This window comes from Dermacentor albipictus, chromosome 10 (assembly GCF_038994185.2).
Source record: "Dermacentor albipictus isolate Rhodes 1998 colony chromosome 10, USDA_Dalb.pri_finalv2, whole genome shotgun sequence".
NCBI lineage: Eukaryota > Metazoa > Arthropoda > Arachnida > Ixodida > Ixodidae > Dermacentor > Dermacentor albipictus.
The window spans coordinates 80,503,209-80,519,087 of NC_091830.1; the positions used below are offsets into that span (position 1 = coordinate 80,503,209).

At 45.3% G+C, this 15,879-nt stretch overlaps 1 protein-coding gene across 2 annotated transcripts in view; it reads right to left on the reverse strand.

Moving 5' to 3' along the window:
- Positions 1-9,415, reverse strand: part of LOC139050429 (prestin-like) — a 312,086-nt gene extending 302,671 nt beyond the window's left edge. For both annotated transcript variants that reach the window (XM_070526799.1, XM_070526797.1), the window contains exon 1: positions 8,834-9,415. The gene's annotated coding sequence lies outside the window, so the exon portion shown is untranslated. The remainder of the gene's footprint in view (positions 1-8,833) is intronic.
- Positions 9,416-15,879: the final 6,464 nt, after the last annotated feature.

Below are 15,879 nucleotides of genomic sequence, written 5' to 3' on the forward strand. Positions count from 1 at the left end.
GTAAGCACAGACAAATCATCGCGCTTTTGGCAATCGATTCGGATCACGCACCTATCACAACGTGGCGATTCGAAACAAGATGCACTGTTCTCGCTTAGATAAACAGTTTTTACACATGTCTTGGGGAAAACTGTCTGCGTTTCCACTGATAGTCCGGAGATATGAGATACGCTCTATTGGCGCTAAGATGCAAATGCACGGTGGTAACTGCCTCCCATTTAGCAGTGAGCCATAGCGAAAGAAAATAATTTTGCGGCCGGCGAGTGTATCGAGATTACACGATTAATGGTGTTTACAAGACGGCTGGATCGAGGCCATGCTCATCTGTGCGGCGAACGAGAGATCTCGCGGCGTCCAGAAAACAGGTTACCCTGGGCGTATCTGTCCGAGGTCTACACCCTGAGAAACTCGTAGTGGCTGTCAGAAATTTTCGCAAGCCAATGGGATTACGACCAGACCAGACACAAGGTCGTATGACGTCATTACAAGCACTGGCATTGGTATTTATCGAACAACGAGATGGTGGCGCGGCCGTCTTGTTTATTGTAGAGAAATAGATAAAAAACATCACCAGATTTCTCTGGTATTCCACCGACTCTGGGTTCATGTACTGCAACAGGCTATAGCAGCAGGCACTGCAATTGTTGTTGTGGTTGTTGTTGTTTTTCATGAAGATGTTACTGCTGCTAATTCTCTGGCCCGCATACCGACAGATGGAGTAAAAAAACTGACACAGCAGGAAAAAAAAAATGGAACAAATAAACGAGAGGTGCTGGGAGAAACAATTAAGACGGCAATGACAGTGGTGGCGTAATAAAAAGGACGGCCGAATAACGCACGCAGAAAGTCTTATTCGGAGCTTTTACTTTCTTTTCAGTATAGAAAAAGCGTTCCACAAGCTGCAGTAGAGGACGGAAATAGATTTCCAGAACAGAAAGGCAATTAAACAGAATGAAAAGGAATATGCAAGTTAAGTGTAGTGAGCAGTATGAACCCAATTATGATTTGTAGTACACCGCCGCGCCTGGTATTACTTACATGTCCGGCGCCTGGCAACCAAAGCGGCGACCTATATACCGAACTAAATTCAACGGCACGTACCAACATTAGTCGAAGATTCCTAAAGCGTGTTGAGTCCTGCGTTCTCAGCGAAATAACATGTGAGCTGAAAAGTAGGGACTTCTTGTCAGCTGCAGAAAAACTTAAAAGGGACACTAAAGGCAAACATAAAGTCAAGCTAAAGTGATAGATTAACGCTCGAAAACGTCTAAGGCGTCGACATTACCGCGGACAGTGCTTCATTAATGTAGAAATTATGGTACAGGCAGGACACCATTTGAGATTCCTCCGGGACATTCTAGCACAAGCCCTATGATGTCGGCACTCCTCATTATACTCGTAATTCTGCTAGTAGTACTCAACCGGTCGGAATAAAACGATCATTGCATTCCATTACAAGACGCAAGAAAATGTAACTTGTTGAGTGTCCCTCTATATTTACAAAGATAAAAAACGACTCATTGACATTACCTTTGAGAACGATGCGGACGGTCAAAATGTTTCGTTTTTGCCCGAGTTTGTGTCGCGCGCGCTTTGGCGTTTAAGTAGTTTCGTTATCGCGTAGTGGTCCGCAGGCTTTTCTTGACTGGAGAAACTACAACTGCGAGTATCACAGAATGTCAAGTCCGTGTGAGGTCGCGGGATGCCTGAGAAGTCCACTCCACTTAACCAAAGCAGCTGCAGCGGTGAATCCAACGCTCTTTCTTGGCTCGGTTTCTCCACAGCTGCGCGTTTGCGTGTTACGCAAAAAAAAAGAAAGAGACAGGGTCTTGTTTACAACGGGCCCCATTTTACTCACCGGCAGCAGTAGAGCGCCAATGGTGCATGCAACGTCATCCTTCTAAGCTCGGAACCGGGTGATTCGAATTGTGCTAAAGGTATGCGTACCTTTAAAGCGTATTTTCTCTTAAACTAAATCTTTTGTTGACACGAAACAAGCACTGAGGGTCTCTGAATGGGTATTTTTAACCGGTCACGTCGGCTTAATATTTGTCTTTAATCTCCCTTTTAGTTTGATCCTCAGGAATCATTACTTTCAGGCGTTTTCATGTTTATCTTTATTCCGGTGCATACTGCTGGATATCTCCCCTCTTTATACGTGTGTTTTGTTTGTGCATATTCAGCGCCAGAAACGTGTAGTGATTCTGTGTATAAGGATTTTCTTTAAAAAGATAAATTATGGAGTTTTGCGTGATTATGAGGCACGCCGAAAGGGAGGGGGGGACTCCGGAAATTTGGACCACCTGGGGTTCTTTAACGTGCACCTTAATCTAAGTACATGCGTGCTTTCGTATTTCGCCCCCATCGAAATGCGGCCGCCGTGAATGGGATTCGATTCCGCGACCTTGTGCTTAGAAGTTCAACACCATAGCCATGGCGGGTGATTTTCTTTCAGCCAAGCAGGACACTGTCAAGTGGATTTATGTCCACTGCGAGCGGATATGCTTCTACAGACTGGGACGTTGCGGTACAGGTCACGCATTCCAACAGTATTAAGAAAAAGAGTGAAAACGGCTGGCCCACAAGAACGACTCCTGGACGCTCTGAAAAATCCTTGCCACGGTGATAAGCACTTTACAATTTTCCACTTCTTGGAAAGTATGGGTAATTCAACTCTGTGTATTGACTGCCTATGCTCGTCGCGTAAAGAGGTTTCCTACGTGCAATCCATTATGTTCTAAACACCGCACTTTGACGAAGTACACAACCAGCGCTGCGCTTACCGCGTTACCCTGTGGCTCAGTCATAGCATCCTCATATCAGATTTGCTTGAATTCACATCTTTCGCATCACTGATCAGCGTTTAGAGTCTGCAATCGCGACGTCCTGCTCGAAACATATCAGTCAACGGGATATATCGTCTTGCAAGCCTGTCTTTCCTGCGCGTTACAAAATTGCTGCCTTTCAATCTTAGCATTAGGGTCTCAAAGGCGCTATTCGAAATGTCAAGCCTCCACTTGAGCAGCGTCACTAAGGTATGAGTGGCAAGAAAGAGAAACACCTCCCGAATTACTGCTTTCCGTGAAATTACCATGTGTTTCGAATAGGGTGACAATCCTTTTGGGCAGTATAGGACAGTTCCGGATCTTTCGGGAGTCCCGAATAGACGCTGTTAGGAAGGGAGTCTGCCTCGGATTCCGGACGCTTGCTTGGCCTTACAGAATTCGTTCTTGTACCATCTCAGCACCACTTATAGCCCACTTCAATCAATCAATCAATCAATCAATCAATCAATCAATCAATCAATCAATCAATCAATCAATCAATCAATCAATCAATCAATCAATCAATCAATCAATCAATCAATCAATCAATCAATCAATCAATCCTTGTATTTTGATCAAAAGAGTGGTCAGGCCAGTAAAACAGAAAGCCAGCTTCATAGCTGCGCAAAACGCTTCAAGGCTTTGCGGGCAGCAAGCCCGTGAAATAAGTGCTGCAGGAGACTTAGGCTAACCGTTAAAAACAAAAATGAACATGCGCGAAGAGCTCGCAGACTTGTCGGGCATCGCTGCCAGCTGCCCAACGTCCGAAGGGCACCGCTCATAGTAGCGCGGTCACTGTTGCCAACGCTTTGTTCCGGCCACCCGCCAAAACACGTTCGTTGAACCGCTCCAAGGCAACCGCGCTTACGGGAGGCGGCGAGACGCCGCGTGTCGTTAACACCATTACCGGACAATGGAGCGCCGTTTCTTCGAATGCGCTTCTTCCCGCCCGGTGACGCAAGGAAAAAAAGGATTGCGCTCTCGCCGTAAGCAGGCAAATCGTTTTCTTTTACAACACCCGCCAACGAGGTGATTGTACGCTGTGATGCGCTCGCCGAAGAGGCGGCTAGTTAAATGATTGGGCAAGGAGACAGATAACAAAAAGGAAACGTGAAAGCGTTCGTGATGTAACAGGCATTGGATCGTGGCATGTCCGTCACGATGCGGGTTGAGAAAAAAAAAAAAAGAAGTTACATTCTATCAAAGCAGCACACAACACGAGCTAGTACGGTTCACGGCGAGCTGTAGTTTTCGCCGTTGCATCGCGGACAAAGACTGACGCCTTGTCTTGGCGCCAAGGTTGAAAGCTTCGCGGAGCAGGAGCTGAGAAATTTGCAGTGTAAATCATTGTGCTAGCAAAACACACGCTTACTTGCTCTCACCAAGATTGTTCTTCATTTTGAAACCTTATGGTCGACGGCCTCTACGGTGCCTATTTAATCAGCGACATGTCTTCCGTCTTTTTGTTGTGGTCAGTACATATGAAGTGCAACCATAATTTTTTCCGAGCATTTTGAATGTTTCTTAAGTACATCGAAGCCATGCTACTACGAAAACGTGCTTATAGAAATTACAAGCTTTCCCTGCACACAGTATTTGACAATGTTGTACAAAGCTTTACATTTGCTTCCCTAAGAGGAACAAATGTCATTCGTACGGTTATCACCTCTATGTCCATGGCAGTCTTTGCTTTTCTTCAGCATCGTGGCTCCTGGCATCAAAAAATGAGGTTAAAATTGGTGCATGTATGCGCATGCAAGATCTTTTTATTATTACAGCAAAACCAAGATGTCCTCAATCGTGGCATTATTTCAAAACTTTGTAGCTTATTAAAGTTACAGATTCACTGATGTACCAAGTAACCAAGCCGAAACCTCACATGGGATGTTCTAACTGACGTTGTTGCAGTGATTTGGACCAGTGTTCTTCATTGAATCCATCGAAGCCCCATCTGCGACTCACAGCTCCAACCTTTGCTGTCACATCTCGGCCACCGTAGCGCGGACTCAAGCCCGCAACTGGATAGGCAAAGCTAAAGCCGAAGAATGCTGATCCATCACGCCATGTTTGTAATGATCTTCGCTTGAAAAATTTAGAACCCTCGTGGAGAACTCCACCATTACGTCATTTCGAATGAAGAAAAACGTTTTGCATTCGGTTTTGACAGGATATTTTTGGGGTGCCTTGAAGCCTTTCACTAGAAGTGGGTAGTTGTGAATCCTTAAGTTGACTCCCAGCAAAATGTAAAGCTGTGTCGACGCTGTTGAATGTTGAAAAGAATGAAGGGATGTCGATCACAATCAGTCTATAAACTTCTTCTAATGATTAGTTCGAAAATACGGTACCTATGCGCTTGAAGCTTGTAAGAAATAACTGAGCCAGCATGAATGTCACTTTCCCAATCACATGTCATCTTGAACTGAAGAAATGGAAGTTGACATGAACAGCTTGCTTTGGACCGATGGAAGAAGTGTGCACAAAACATAATTCTTAGTTCGTCCTGCTGTAAATGTAATGCATGTGACTTCGATTCCGCATAAGAAAAGGGTCATTGTCTGTTTTATATTTACCTTAAGAACACATGCGAATAATTTCATGGACAGATCAAAAACAAATCTAGAAAATGGCAGCAATAATTTGCAAGATGAGTGATAAAAGGAAGAGAGTTTTGACCCAATATGTACCCACAAAATATTTATGCTTTAAAAGTGCATTGTGGCTGCGCTTCGTAATCGTGACATAAGGACAAGGCACATGGACGTTTTTTGCTCGTTATTATTAGACTACTAGCAAATTTATAATTGTTGCGGAAGTGAACACGGTAGGACTACAGAGAAAGACCGAGAAGCAGCAGATTACTCAATATAAAGAGATTACAGCTAGTTTCATGTTCTCCTAGGTGTCTTTTCTCTGTTGTATAGTGATTGAATATAATCTAGACTGTTTTTCATTGCTCAGACTGTAGTTATATGCTCTTGTTTTATACCCAGTTTACAAGTGCGTTTTTTTAAAGAAAGCTTTCTTTGCCCAAGTGATAGTTTTATTGCTGAGTTCTGTTCAATCAAACTGCGTAGTAAGACGTTCGCCGAGTATACGTACAGGGTCAGTTTGAAAGAACACGCAGTCTGGCGCACATTACGATATTGAGAAGCATACTGCTCCTTCCACTATGACGTCGTGCAAGTGTGTGCATAAAGAGTTATCGCATGATTAGTATCCGGGAAACATGCTTTCCCCAATTGGTCAATTGGAATTTTATGTTCAATAATCTCGTATAATAATTATAACCACTTCAATTTCAACTTTACACGATAACATTTAATGCAAAGCGGTTTGCAATGATTGCCATAAGAATACGCATGGCAATTGGTGTTGACGTAGACAATTTAAACGCTAGCCGAAATTGAGTCGGATATCGCGTTGGCCCAGCGATTTGGTTGTTCCCATTTTTGCCTTTTGTGTTGTGTTTGTCCAGGTGAGCTGAAACGTAGGATGCATTTAAATTTTTTCCTAACAATGTGGTGTTTTGCTCTCATAGGCAAACTATAGGTTTGACGTTTGAGGTCATTAATCAGACATATATGCCCATATACATTACCCTTCTTCAATGGCCACACAAGACTCCAAAACTACAAACTTCTACTGCGGAAGCCTCGAGAAAAAATCTTTCAGCAAGGTTGTGCACTGAAAACAATAGCAAGAACAGCAAGGTCGCATGATAATTGTGTGAGAAATTTGAGGATATGTGGGTGCTAATAATTTGAAACTGAGATATGTTAAAAATATATTAACTTTAGCTTAAGAAAGTGAAGACACTGAGAGCCAAGTCGTCATTTGCACTACACGTTATTCGGAAATAACATAATCAGGCGTGTATTTTCGCATTAATAGTGATTCTGTCCCATCAGTACAAGTGACTGAAGAGAGCGCCGGGTGTAATAATGAATTTTGATGGTAGAACAATGCTACAGAGAAAATATGGCAGAAGGCAGCGAGAAAAATACAACATGCACTGAACTAAACTTGTTTTTTTTAATTGTAAAATTGTTAGGGTAGTACTAACCACATTCCATGGCAAAATTGTATCGGAATAACTCGCGCTTCCTTCTCCAACCTTATTTTTAAAGATATAAGAAAAAGCGAGCTCTAGTACAATAAGGCGGAAATTGAATTTTACGGATATTTTTATTAACTCATCTTTTTTTTTCAAACCTAATTGACTTCTTTGTGTTCAGCCTCAAACAGAAGCCCCAACGTTCGCCAATAATGTTGCACTTACGGGCGATTCCTATGTGCTACTAAGAAAGAAACTTTGATCTACTACAGCATAGACGCGTAACATCTTGCCGGGCAGTTCACATGGCTGCTGTTAAAGATGGCTATTGCGTTCCCAAGACATGTTTCCGCACATATGTCGTAGTGTAGCTGACAAATTATTTGTCGAGAGATGAATACTGCAATCGCACCACGACCGCTATTTGCCGCGTAGCCATTTCCACTTTTTGAAATCTCAAGAAAAGTGACGTCAATACCATTCAATATTTGCTTGTCATGACAATCACAAACCTAGCTTCGCGTGAGAAATTTAGCCTGCCCCGGTAGGAATGGTACAGATTGTACAAGCACTTTAACTTGTATTCACTTGTACAATTGTAGAAGCACATTAAAAGAGGCCGTTATAAAGACGATGACAGATTTGCTGCTCAACTTTGTTCATTTCTTAGAAAACTATGTAAAGGAATTACCACACTGTGCTAAGACTTCTTTTAGCAGAAATACTCAATGAACTCAGTCTGGCACGCTGATACGACTCATTTTATTCGACAAATTACGAATTGACACGACAATGTGCCACTGTTTCTCTTGAATATCACGTGATCGCTGATTTCACGAGGATCACGAAAATACGTTGGCGTTACCAGTCCTTACTTTCCCCGTAAGAAAAGAAGCAGAGCATGTTGTGCATCTAGTGCGACCAGGAACAGCCCGGAGAAAAAGCCGTATTGCCTTCACGACACATACACGCTGAGGATGTGCAATCACAAAGCTCCGCCCAATAACTTCATTCTCTTGTAGCTACCTTTTGGCGGAACTGACGAATGAATTAACACAGAGAAATGAGTATTAATGCGATAGCATTACATTCGTCGTGAAAAGCAGGCGTCGGCATCCCTTCACCAAATTAATTTTACCAAAGATAATTTCAAACAAAGTTCCGAACAACGCATACCCAACCACTCTTCTGCCACCAAAGTTTCTCATACCTTGTCTTTCATTCTTTACAAAGTTATTCCTCAGAATTTTGAGAACGGCAGCCCACAGAGAAACGCAATAAGAAAAGCATCGACAGCACATATCTTTTATCTCAGTTCTTCTCAGACTGAAAATTTAAAAGCGCGAAACAATAACAGGAGATCGACCCACGCAAGAGGCAATACAAGCTTTCTGGTAGAAAATTCGCTTTCGTACATAGAGTTTGCCGCCAGCGTTTCCCGGTAAACGTTACGGTTGTATAAGCTGCAGTTGCCGAGAAGCATGAAAAAATGTCAGGCGTCCTTGAATGCTATCGCGTTCCACTATTAAGGACGAAGCTTAAGCGTCCTCAAAATTTTTTTGTGGCGTTGTGTTCTTCACGCGTGCAAACAAATTATGACAAGTTTTGTCGGTTTTGGTGTTTTGTACTATTGGAGAAATTGTGAACTCGCAGGAATCGAAAGGCAACATTCAAACAAACAAGCAAGCAACGTCCCTTATGAAGTGAAGTAATGAAAATATAATGAAAATAATGTAACGAAAAAGCGAAACGTCAAGATGCAGCAGCTCTTGCTCTGCATTGTTCAGTATATTGCAGAAAAGTTAAATTAAGGCCGGTGTATTTCACGGAAAGCATAAAGTTATTTCTTAGAAGAAAGACCGTCTGCAGAAGCAAGTGCGAAGAAATAGCTAAGACAATGGGGATGGCTAATCCAAATGACGAAGGGACAATTTAATAAATGTATCTCGATTACCTGAATTTGAAACAATGGCACCGTCGAAATGAGGAGAGAAACCAGCCGATGATGGTATGACCAGACGGCGAGGACGGCTGTAGGACACCACCGGTAGAAAAGGCTCACAGGTCCGTTTGTCCCACACAAGTCCACTACTGGCACCAGACAACTCTTCACTCCTGATTAGCACGGTTCGAAGGCGCAGGTGAAATGCTACACAGTTGATTCAAGCTCCTCGTAGATCACAAACGCTGTCCCGTCAGCAAAGGTGCACAAGTGCAAAAACCGCAGAAAAACGGATGTCGGGAATGTCGCGCCAGTCAGGTCTTTTCAGCCAAGCGGTGCGCGACCACAGTTCGTCTTAATCACCGAGTCGACGACGATCTGAGTATATCGGCGCTAGCGACGTGCAAGGGGGATGCTTATAACTTCCCGTTCACAAGAAAGGGAGAGGGCTGCCCCCCCAAAAAAAGAAAAAGGGAAAAGCTGCTTTCGAACGAACCGATTGGGGCTCGCGCGAAACTGAAACTGAGCGCGCCGTGTCCGAGATCGGCCGCTTTCGCTTGAGACACACGTCCGTCGACGTCTGGAAGTCAGACGATGCAGACGACGAAGCGGCAGCAAAGTCAACCTCCTCGCCTGCACAGCCTCGGACGGTAAACGGAGAGTTAGGAGGGAGAGTTGCATCCTCGCCTTCTCCGTTGTCTGGCCGAATCCTATGCAGGAGCGAGTGAAGGTGGATTACGGAGAGGGTTGGAAAGTGTTGAGAGGGAGGAAATGTCCCGTTCTCGCTTTCAACCCACCGCCGTACGTAGGGGCGTCAGCTGTGCTTGTTTGTGCGTTGAATGCTGCTCGTGGCCTTCTGTTCTGCTCCTGCTCTTCTTGCTCAGCCGTGATCTCCGCGCCGGAGCCTCTCTCTCGTTTTCTCTCTCTTTCTCCTTCCTGGAACGTTTTTGCACGTGTTTCGCGTGTACCGCTACGCGGTTTTGTGAGTGTCAGCTGGCCTCCGCCGCGATCTCGTCGGCCGCAGGCATCGCCGCAGTTCACCGATGATTGGAGGACTACGCGGTACTCGCAAGCACACGCCGCGCGACGATAGAGGTGGCGTAAGGTCAGCGTTCCCACCGCGGTCGGAATTGCCATCGTTCGCTTGATGAATGATTTTAGGTTTGCACGACGCGCCGTTGTAACAGTTCTGTTGTAGTTGACGTCAGAGTTAATACAGGTGCAACTCTAATCGGCGTTCATGGGGACATTTGCGTAGTACACTCATTACCAGTGCAATCTGAGAACAGTCTAATCACTCAAAGGACAGCTGTGTTTTGTCGTCGCCGATCTCCTCTACTCCATCTCACAAGTCGTTTGCAGCAATGACGAAGGTACGAGACGTACTCAGGTAATATCCTTGCGCAGCGAAGTGTAGTTCCGAGTATAATTCTCTGAATATTAGCAGGATTCTAGAGTGTCGTTCTATTGCGATTGCAATTATATCGACACTTTTCTGACATCGTCGTCACCGTCGCCGTGGGGTTCCCTATAAAGTCCAAGGGTGATAAAACCGTCGCTGCGCGCCTTATGCTGTATGCGCGAGTGAAAGCGTGCGAAAGCGAGCCTGCGATAGCTGTTCAATCTCACTCACGCAACGGCGCAAAGCGGGGATGAAGCTCGTCACCTTTGTCGCGCTCTAGGCTTCGGGGATGGGTACGGAGGGGGGGCGGGGGGGGGGGGAGGGCGTTCTACTCTAGGCGGCCGCGCGCGCCCGGTCGAACCGTTGTACCTTGAAATACGTCTGCGACGGGTACAGAGTCCACGCTGCGCTGTATTTGCTCGGAGTACTTTGAGTTCATGCGAGCGGCTGCACGAAGGTCAGTTCGCTCGGTGCTGCTGCCGCGTTTCCTCACTGAAGCGTTTTGGCAAGCGAGCTTCCGCGGCCATCGAAATAGATCTGTTCATGGTGGCTTGTGTACACGTGACACCATGCTTGTTAATTTATTAGCTGAGCCTATGTTTACAAGTCTTACGGCCGATGAAACTGCTATCCTTACTTTGCAGATGTCCACTAATTTGCTATCGCAATCGATGTTTCGCCTTTCGGACGAAACTGAGACTTTTGTTCATTGGTACATGATAAATTACAGGGAAACGGAACATGTTAGGCCCTTTGGGCATGCGCGGTATATACCAGGACATACGGTGGCGATGAGCAGAGGACGCGGCGCGGATATCCTGAGGGGCATTCGCCTTTCCTATTGGCTAAGGCTTCATTCAGCTTCCACAGTGTTGCAAACCATTTGTGAGACGGAGCATAGGCGAGAGTTCCGAGGAGCAGTGGGAGGCTGCCTTGCGCAGCTCCAAGCCCGATCTTCAGGAGGCCATCCTGGAGTGGGCTGACAGGATAAAGGAGGCCTACTTCAAGTAGTTCCTCCCCCCACCCTCTATTCCATTGCCCCTTCCCTTTAAAGAGGGATAAATAAAGTTTTTATCATCATCATCATCATCATCATCATCAGGACGAGTGATTTTCGTATATTCACATTCTACTATAGAAGCTTTGATGCAAACAAAGCTAATGCAACGTTCTTCGCATCGTGTCTTGTTTTATTTGTCTTTTTTTCTTTTTCTTGCTAACTTTTCTGTTATCGGTGCAAGAGTATCACGTCGCTCAGTTTGGAGCCTAGGGAAGGCCTAATAACCACTAATACACTATCACTTCATTACATTTGTTTATCATTGCGCATTAAGGAATAGTTGTGCCATTGTTTCTTTTATAGCTGATGATGTATAAGCCGGGACTAATAGCAGTTTTTACGCAATACCTCGTGTTAACTACGGCCCTCTGTAATGTCATTTGACCCTGAGGGTAGTTTAAGTAACCAAATAAGAAAACAATAAATAAATAAATAAATAAATAAATAAATAAATAAACCAAGGGCTCCCTAGGCATTAAAAAGTTCCATATCATGCAGAGAATAACGGAAAGCATCGTCAACAGGATCATTATCACGCACCCACGAAATTTACTGAAGAAGGAAGGCTGCTGCAAAGGATCACCGATTGCGGTGACGAAGTACCTTTGTTTTTCATCGGTGCTTCACATGGAGAAAAATTCGCCTTATTCACCAGTCCGGAATACATGTTTCTGTCTGTCTGTCTGTCTGTCTGTCTGTCTGTCTGTCCGTCCGTCCGTCCGTCCGTCCGTCCGTCCGTCCGTCCGTCCGTCCGTCCGTCCGTCTGTCTGTCTGTCTGTCTGTCTGTCTGTCTGTCTGTCTGTCTGTCTGTCTGTCTGTCTGTCTGTCTGTCTGTCTGTCTGTCTGTCTGTCCGTCCGTCTGCCTGTCTGTCCGTATGTCTGCCTGTCCGTCTGTCTGTCCGTATGTCTGTCCGTATGTCTATCCGTCTGTCTGTCTGTCTGTCTGTCTGTCTGTCTGTCTGTCTGTCTGTCTGTCTGTCTGTCTGTCTGTCTGTCTGTCTGTCTGTCCGTCCGTCCGTCTGTCTGTCTGTCTGTCTGTCTGTGTGTCTGTCCGTCCGTATGTCTGTCTGTGCGTATGTCTGTCTGTCCGTATGTCTGTCCGTATGTCTGTCTGTCTGTCTGTCTGTCTGTCTGTTTGTTGGTCTGTTTGTCTGTCTGTCTGTCTGTCTTTGTGTATGTATCTCTGTTTGTCTGTCTGTATGCAACTATTTCTGTCTCACTCTTAGTGTGTGTGTCTCTCTTTCTGTTTGTCTCGCTGTCTGTTCATCTGTCAGTCTATTTGTCGGCCTCTCTTTCTGTCCGTCTGTCTGTCTGTCCGTGTGTCTGCCTGTCAGTGTATCGTTCAGTGTGTTTCTCTGTCCGTATGTCTGTCTCTCGTTCTGTCTCCCTCTGTAACTGTCACAAGCACTCTCGCTCTTTCCCCAAAGCATTATTTCAGGTTCATTCAAGTGGTCTTATAAAATTAATTGTAAGTGTACCATGAAGAGACAAGGCAAAGCTGGAAAGACTGCAAGTTCCTGTAGGCGCGAACATCTCCCACCACTTGTGAAATAAGTGCAGAATAGGGCATAACCCCGAGTGGACGCTTGGCCGACGTCAAGACGCGTTAAACCGTCGGTTGCCAGCATTTTAATAAGGTTATTCCTGTCCTATCCTAAGTGAACCACAACGTAGTTGCAAAGTCCTCGTTCGCTTTATTCTCTGAATATAATCCTAATCAATGAATATAATCTCTTGTGAACGGACTGGGCAGTAAATACGCGCAGAAAACCACGACGACTGACTATGTCGCTCATTCTTAGCTCCTTTGCAAATGGACTATAAAACGCCACATCAGGGTTAGCTCAGGTCGCGCACGCAATGCCAACAAGCATGAGTGCAAAAGTAACGAAGAAAAAAATAAACAAAGTCACATAGTGACGTTGCGAAGAATTTAACTGAAAACCCCGAAACTTGCCGACGGGATAAATTTATCGGTCTACAAGCCTTCTTTTAATAACCCTTCGCCCAACCCGCTGAAATTGTTAAATGAAGCGAGAGCAGGTGGTTATGGGAGATGTGGTTGTAAAACCAGCCCTTGACCAGTGTAACTGAAATCTGCCTATTAATACGCGCACCAACTGCGTCAACCGTCGAGCAGCCTAGCGTTTAACCCTGCGACATCTCAATCGCGCACCCACCGCACTCCATAACTCCTTGCACGCCCCAATCCTGCAAAGCCCACCGTCCTTTACACGACTAGAACGGCAAGGTATCTTTTTTTTTCTGTTCACGGGCGTGTTCCGGTGGCAGCCCCGATAACGTCACTTTTCTATTTCGCCCTTCTCGGTTTCACTTAGCGTCTTTCCTCCTCGTTCCCCCTCTCTCTCCACGTTCACACCCTCGCCTTCCTCCGGGCATGGCGTAATGTCCTCGTCCCACTAGACGCCGTGCATTCCGGCTCGCCGCCTCTGCAAAGTAGTCGAAGCGGTGTTCCCGGTTCTCGGTCGCGTTGCCTTCTTTGTCCTTTCCTTATTTTTGTGTTTTCTTGTGCCCGCTGCCCCGCTTCGTTTTTTTCACGGTCAACCCTTCTCCCACCTATACAGCTTCCTCGTGCTAGCCTCAACGTATTCAGCTGAGCTGCTCCTTGAGCGCGCAATACTGTCGCGCTCCTATCCTGGCATGTCGCCCAGATATCGGCGATCGGAACTATTTCGCCACAGACAGATCGCTTTTCTCGCTGAAGCGAGATCACCGTTTCCGGGTCGCGCTGTCGCTGCGTTTCCGACCACTACGCACGTGAGGGGCAACCGCGTAACGACAGGGAAGAGAGCAGATCATTTCGCGTTCCGCCCGAATTCTGGAAAAAAAAATATGGACCATTTATGCAGCAAGTTTCGCATTACCGATCTCCACTCTCCACCACGTGACCAGCTCAAAGAAGCAAACGCGTACGGATATGTTTCTGGTTAGTTGTTGGTTGGAGCATACGGAAACAGTACTTCTGCCTGCGGCCCGGCCTCGCCTTGTATATTTACGCTGTTGAAAGGTGTAGAAAAAACGTCTGGCCGATTTCGGTGCGAAAGCTGTTATTGAGATTCTTGTACCTCGCTATATTAGAATAAATATTTTCATCGATTACAAATGTCAGCGTATACTAATTCCGATAAACGCTCTATCTGCAAAAACGATTCCAATTTATCTGTCTAATGAGGTGGGAGAGATAACTTTTTGTAAACGTGCTAACCTGGCACAGTGCACTCCATCTGATGTTCTGACCTCCATTTTTCACCGTGATAGCTAAGAAAGCTGGTGTTGTTGCTTTCTCACATTATCGTTTAACAAACGTGGTCTGAAGAACAAGCAAGACAGATGCAGGGGTATCAGCAGAAACGTTTCACAGGGCAAAAAGGAAATATCATCGCCTTATTTTGCGCCATACATCATACACAATGAAGGAACATTTATTTGGTTGTTATATTTGCAGAAAAAATGAAGAATACTAAATGAAGAAGCGTGGGTAGTACGGTTGCAAGGATATAAGCGCTATTAGTATTGTATAATTTCGTTACATTTCGTTACATAACTGTGAGCTTACGGGCAGATTTATCAAGCTACCCCCTAGACCGACCGAGATGGAAAAAAAATAGTTTCATGTAAAAAGAAAGAGAAACTACTTTACCATTTCGTGTCACGGTCTAAAACTTGCGGTTTTTATTTTATTCTTTCGGTGTATCTGAAGCGTAGTAGTAATAGCAGTAATCTTCAACAATGGAAACGTGAAATAATAACCTGTGATCCTGTTCTCGATGCTTTAACTTGACTCGCTTCTCGTTGTGCGATGCGCAATGCTACAAAAAGGACGGAAAGTGGGAATGACGAGTACAACTTGTCTTTCCACCGGGATTCCCGCTGAAATAGTCCGGCCACCACGCAGTTGTGAAAGTCACTAAAACTCTAGACGGAAGCTGAAGTACCGGGGCCGTCAACCTAGAGCCGTATTTAGACAGCCATTGCACGGCGCCTTCACCCACGATGACATGCGCGTCGAAAGTGTGAAAATTTGGGCCGGTTGGCACGTGCTTGCGCAAGTGAGCAGTACATTCGAACGATACCAGAGGGGATGACGCGTTCTAGCCCACTCGAAAGCGGTGTTTTCTCGCCCAACGAATACGTACAGTATAGGCCTTAAAGCGTTCGCTTCAGATCAACGCCCCGATTGCAGTTGAGACGAACGCTAAGCTGCCCTATTCTGTACAAAGTAAATGTGCTTACAAAGCTCGGGAGCTCCGATATAGGTAATTTTCTACAAGGGAGTTAAATACCTTACACTGTTTAACAGTATTGTTTTTAACCAAGCATATGCTTCCTACTAAAACGAATCGCAGAAAGTCTGGCTTGTTTTGTTCACGGAGAAAACACGGCAAACCGACTGCGCGGACCACATCACGCATAAAAATAGGGATAATGTGACATTTTAGAATTCACTTTAAAGGTGCGTTAAATCATAAGTGTTACTCATATGACGGCCGTGGTGGCTGCTCGCACTTTACGCAACTATTACAAAGACCACTGAAGAGTATCATAACTTCGTCAGGATGAAATGTCCGTTCATTT